Here is a 6,275-nt window from a genome sequence, read left to right as displayed (position 1 = left end):
TTAGGAAATGTAAGTAACTCAGATGTATCTGTGTATCCTTATCCTTCTCTCCCCTCTCTCTCCTCACACCCACCCATAGCCCTTTGGCTGCATGCATCTCCCTCAGGAATCTGATGTGATATTAAATGACCACCTTATGACTTTATATAAAGTTCTAAAGAGAAGGAACTGGAATTCTATTGGCATCTGTAAGAAATGTACTTACCAGTACTCTTGTGATTTTAATTCAGCTGGGGTGTATGTGTGTGGTGTGGGGTGTTTTCTACAACATGGTGTTTGAAAACCTCCAATGAAAGTCCTTTTATGATTAAGCAGAATAATCGCTCAGCAAACCATGCAACTCATCTGCTTTTTATAATTTCCACCATTTCCGTTCTTTTCTCCTTTCGAGAACACTTTTTGCGTATTCCTATGGAAATAAACACATTGTTTGATGGATTATGTTTCCCCATTTCTACTCCAGAATAAGAAGCCCTTCACACTAATGTGCTCAATAACCCTCTGTTCCCCATTACAGTGTCACTAAAGAACAACACAGAAAAGGAAGGACTGAAAGAGGAGAGAAAGAACAGCCTCTATCATTTCTTTAGGAATTTCCTTAGTTTTCTGAGTAGTGTTTGGAGCGTGGGACAGCCTGAGGTTACCAAGCAGAGAAGCTTCTTCCTTTTTTACCTTCCATTCCTGGCACTCCTCCTCTACCAACCCATCCACAGTCTTCAAAAATTGGAAAACACTTTTCAGACATGGATGGCAACAGACCTCACAGAATTTCAGGTTTGTGAGTAGATAATATTGCATGAGATTGGCATTTACAAAAGTACAAGTCCTGTAAACAATACTTTAAGGTATAACTGAACTGGCACCCCCCGCCCATTTCATGCTCGGCAGCCGAAATAGCTCAGTTGGGAGAGCGTTGGACTGAAGATCTAAAGGACACTGGTTCAATCCCGGGTTTCGGCAGTTCTATTGACCTTTGCATAATTATTATCATCCTTTTTTTTTTTTTTTTTTTTTAATGTAACAGTTGCATTCCAAGGCTTTGGGACTCTAATAAAACTAACTGTAAATAAAGTTAAGCAAAAACTTGTCAGGAAGGAGGGCGCACCTCAGTGGTAAACCGCATGCTTTGTATGTAAGAGGTTCAGGGATCGATCCCCCAGCGCGTCCAGAGTTTTCCACTGTTTAAACAGTGTTTAAAGTCATTCTTTAAGGAAAGAGCCCTCGGGTGGTCCAGTAGTTGAGAACTGGGCTACCAAACAAAGGGCCACTGGCAGATTCTAGGAAACACTATGGAACAGTTTTACCGTGTCAAAAAAAAAAAAAAAAAAAATTTTTTTTTTTTTATACTGTTACTATGCTTCGGAATCCATTCAACAGCAACCGTTTTACTTAATTTTTCCCCTGAAGGAATGCAGATGTAGTTCCCTAATATTTTCCATACCATTCCTGCACACATAGAAAGTAAAAACATAACCCGGTGGATAGCCTTGAGTGCTCTTCCATTCACAGGCTGTGAGCCTCTACATCCACTAAGGAGACTGTGACAACCTAAAGAAGACGTTAATAAAGAAAAGAAATGAAGAACCGGATTCCAACGGAATCACTTAAAACACCAGACAGAAAAGCCTGCACATTAACAGGTGGTTCACCTTGGCTCCCATTTGTACTATCATAAAGACAGAAAGGCAGAAAAAGCGATGGGGGAAGGGTCCCGTGGAAAGTTTTCTTTAGTGCACTGTGTTTTCTGGGACAAAGGACGGAGCAAAAGCAGAGGGGCCCCCTTAATGCCCACCGATTTCCGTACCAGTGCTCGGTCTAAAAATGAGAGATGGACTGCTGTAGGCCCTGAGTCTTTTTAGATGAGCGAGCAGCTTGGACTCTGGGCAAGGTAACGAAGACTGTCAGGGAATTAGAAGCTGTCCTAACACGAAAGGAGAAGAAATAACTAGAACTAACACATTCCCAATTGATATTCCATAATATCAATTTTCCTGTATTTCCTCACTCACTCCATTTTCCTCCTTATTTTAAATCTTTAAATAAAACTTTTACTGGAAACCTCAGTTAACATCAAAAAGAGGTAGACCCATGTGAAGAAGCAGGGAAAGATTTTTCTATCAAAACGGAAAATAGATACAGGTAGTTTCCGACTTAGGCCATATTTGAGTTACAATGAACCACACTTAAGACCCTCATGTTTTTTTTTTTGGCTGTCCATCTTGTCGTTAGTAGTATGTTCTGCATACAATCTTGGTTATGTTATCGTTCTCGTGCCAAGCATGCAAAATAAATAACGAATTTTTAAAAGTATTGATAAAGAAGGCAACAATAAGGAAAACTAAAAAAAAAAAAAAAAAAGATATTCGAGTAACTTGAGAATTGCCTTGGGACACTGGCCTTAGTGAGGGCTACTACAAATAAAGGGTGAATGGGTCACAGGTATGCTGAACACTTCCTCTGTAAAAAACAGCAGCTGACTCTGTTCCTTCACAGTCAATCTTATCACATCTGCTTTGTATGACCAGTAAACTTCTAGGAATTTCTAGTGCACTGCTGGTGACTTTCTAATGCATTATGGATTGAAAAATGCCTGTATTTCTGTATGTATTTCTGTTGAGTCAAAAGTTTTTTTAAAATTGCTAAATCATATATCCTTAATATAGTGCTATTCAAAATACATATTCATACTGAGTGAGTAGTGGCAGTTTGAGTTTCTTGATCACTTGGTCCATTTCAGTTATGCTGTCAAAATCATCTGTGTAGCATTGATTATACTATTTCCTTACTGTTCTTTCCTTGTCTGTAGTCTATAATGATATCCCCTCTTTCATTCCTGATTCTGACACTTTGGGTTGTTCCCCCCTTTTTTGGTTGTTTTTTTGTTTTCAGTCTTCCTAGAGGTCTGTTAATTTTATTCATCTTTTCAGAGAACCTACTTATTGTTTCATTGATTTTCTTTACTTTGAATTTAATTTATTTCTGCTCTTATTTTTACTATTTCCTTCATTCTGCTTGATTTGAGTTTATTTTGCTCTTCTGTACCCCTCTTTTTAAAAAATTTTTAGATTCTTGAAGTGAGAGCGTAGATAATTGATATGAGGCTTTTTTCTTCTGTATGCATTTAGTGCTATAAAATTCTTAGTACTGCTTCAGTGTGTCCCATAAATTTTGACATGTTGTGTTTTTATTTTTATATTCTTGAGACTTCCTCTTTGACTTATAGATTGTATAGAAGTGCGTGGCTTAGCTTGCAACTTGCAAAATATGCTTTATGTTTCTGTGACTGATTTTTAGTTTGATTCCATTGCGGTCAGAGAACCCACTCTATATGATAAAATTCTTTTAAATTCGTTGAGGTTGTTTGATGGCCAGGAGTATATGCTCTATCTTGATACATGTTCCTTGGGGGGTTGAAAGAATGTGCATTCTGCTCTTGTTTGGTGAAGTTTTATATAAATGTTGATTAGGTCTGTTGGCCGATGGCATTTTTTAGTCTTTGTCGATGTTTTGTTGATTTTCTGTTTCTTTGCTTTTCAATTGTTTAGAGATAGGTGTTGAAGTCTCCAAGGATAATTGTGGATTTGCCTACATCTCCTTTTAATTCAATCAGTTTTTTTCCCACATAGTTCATGCCTCTGTTGTTTGGTGCACACACATTTAACACTGCTATTTAGGTAGTCCCAATTATCTCGTGTTATTGTTACAAAGAAACACACAACTGCTTTTTTCCCCCTATCATTAGTAATACTTAATACAGTGTGTAATTTGTTACTGTCACCATATCTATAAGATTGTATGTAATTTTTCCAACCTCCCAAGACAAATAAAGCTTGGATTTATAAAGATACTAATAATAAAAGGCAATAATAATGAAAACTCAAAAGAAGAAAAGAGGTATCCGACTTACAGCAGAACCGACTTTGGAAGGAATCGTTAGAACGGAACCCTGTTGTAAGTTGGTGACTTCCTGTTCCTTTTGGTGGATCGATCCTTTTATCATTAAGTGGTATTTTGTTCTGAAGCTTTCATTATTTGATATAAATATAGCCAATTGAGTTTTCTTTTCATTAATGTTTTTTTTAATGTTTGCATGATATATCTTTTCAAAAATTCTCTTATGTTTCTACCTGACTATATAGTTTATGAAATGAGTTCCCTGTAGACAACTTATACAGGCAGTTCCCACGTTACAGAAGTCTGACTTCAAGACAACTGCTTTTGCCCTTTAATGGTAGGTAAATTTGCCCTAAATTTGAAATGATCGAGCCAACCCTACTCCACCAAATTTTTCATCACAACCACCTTTACATGCTGCATGACAGCTTTTAATTCATTGAAAAGGCTTCCAGCCTTTAAAGGAAGGCTAAATAAGAAACATATGTGCTTGCTTTGACTTTTCTACAAATTAAAATTTTTTTTTATTGTGCTTTACATGACAGCTTACAAATCAAGTCAGTCTCTCATACAAAAATTTATATACATCTTGCTATATACTCCTAATTGCTCTCCCCTAATGAGACAGCACACTCCTTCTCTCTACCCTGTATTTCCATGTCTATTCAGCCAGCTTCTGTAATCCTCTGTCTTCTCATCTCCCCTCCAGACAGGAGCTGCCCACATAGTCTCATGTGTCTACTTGATCCAAGAAGCTCACTCCTCACCAGTATCATTTTCTGTCTTATACTCCAGTCCAATCCCTGTCTGAAAAGTTGGCTTTGGGAATGGTTCTTGTGTTGGGATAACAGAAGGACCGTGACCCCCGGGGTCCTTCTAGTCTGAGTCAGACCATTAAGTCTGGTCTTTTTAGGAGAATTTGAGGTCTGCATCCCACTTCTCTCCTGCTCCTTCACGGATTCTCTGTTGTTTTCCTTGACAGGAATGTCATCGGTTGTAGCCAGGCACCATCTAGTTCTTCTGGTCTCAAGCTGATGTTTATCTACAGATCTGAATTAAAGACTTAAACACAGAGTTAGGAATGGCTACTATTCCTTTTTCAATTCTGCTTTTCTTCAGATTCCTGTAGAGTAAAGAGTGAAAAGAGAGGAGTGAAGAAACGGAGCTTCTAAGAGGAGTAAAAAGATGAGTACTTAGGGTAAAATGAAGGGCTTCTATGTAAGAAAAATAATGAAGAGTAAATAAAATCCCCTGAAAAGGGACTTGAATCCTGGACCCTGAAATTAAAAGTCTGATGCTGTACATACTGAGCTAACAGACAAGCTTATGTATGTTCTCTTGAGGATAACTTTTAGGTTTCTATACTGCAGTTGCAATCCTCTAGCCACTCTTTGGTTCCCCCCTAGGGTCCGTTCTTCACTGTCCCACTGGTTCTCTATGAGTCAGAATTGACTTGATGGCAACAGGTTTGGTTTTTGGTTATATGTGGCTAATTGGTTTCATACTTCATGTGTCCAGATAGTTTTCTTGAATTCTCTTTGTTGCCAAGAATACTTTGTTAGAAAGCGGTGCTGTCATCAGTTGGATCATTCCCCTTCCTTGTCTCTTTCCTTGTATCTCCTTAGATTTTAACAACCAGAGAGGCGACCCCTACAGAAAGCACTGCTGGGTTTCTGAGCATACAGCTAGATGTGAAGGACTTCGTTACTTGCCAAATGTGGTGATTTGTCCCTTTGCTTCTTATTCTCCACCTGCACTTATTTTTCTGGAAGCAACACGAATGCTATTCTTCTTCATATCCCTCTGCATTGTCTTGTACATTTTTCCTGCAGCCTTGGGAAACAGGAGAAAAGAGTTGGAGAGAATTTGAAGACCTATGAACATATACTGTAATGATGGGGATGTGAAGGAGCCTGGGTTTAATCTTCTAAATCTCTGTGCTTACCTTTCTTAATGATGCAATTTGTCTAACAGTGAGAGCCACTTCTTCTCACTTTCTTTCTCCCCTTCCTCTTACTTTTCTTTCTTCTCTTCCTTCTTCCTGTCTTTATTCACTGTTTGCTGCCACATCCAAAGGAAGAGGATAATCATCTTGATGAATTAATGTACATTAGGACATACCATCTCGAGTATGATCCAAGATAGTTCATGAGTCTTGATCTAAAATTTGAGAAAATACTGTACAGGGAATCTGGGAACAAATGGGGAAGTTTTGGTGTGAAGGAGACTAGCCTCTATGAGGAGGAAAGACAGAGTATGTCTTCTGGGAAAAGAGTGTTGTTTATTTCTCAAAAAAACTCTGCACTTCCAAGAAACCAAGGCTATGTGAAAACTGAGAGAATTTGCAATTGCTGTACTTTAGGAATTTGAGGATTTCTCTT

General features: G+C 38.2%; 1 non-coding gene across 1 annotated transcript; it reads left to right on the top strand.

Moving 5' to 3' along the window:
- The first annotated feature begins 887 nt into the window (after positions 1-887).
- Positions 888-960, top strand: TRNAF-GAA (transfer RNA phenylalanine (anticodon GAA)). The gene has a single exon. It is a non-coding gene; the product is annotated as a tRNA-Phe (tRNA).
- The last annotated feature ends 5,315 nt before the right edge of the window (positions 961-6,275 follow it).

The sequence above is a fragment of the Elephas maximus genome, chromosome 1 (genome assembly GCF_024166365.1).
Source record: "Elephas maximus indicus isolate mEleMax1 chromosome 1, mEleMax1 primary haplotype, whole genome shotgun sequence".
NCBI lineage: Eukaryota > Metazoa > Chordata > Mammalia > Proboscidea > Elephantidae > Elephas > Elephas maximus.
Note: the sequence above shows the minus strand (reverse complement) of the source record. Positions and strands in the feature narration are given on the sequence as shown.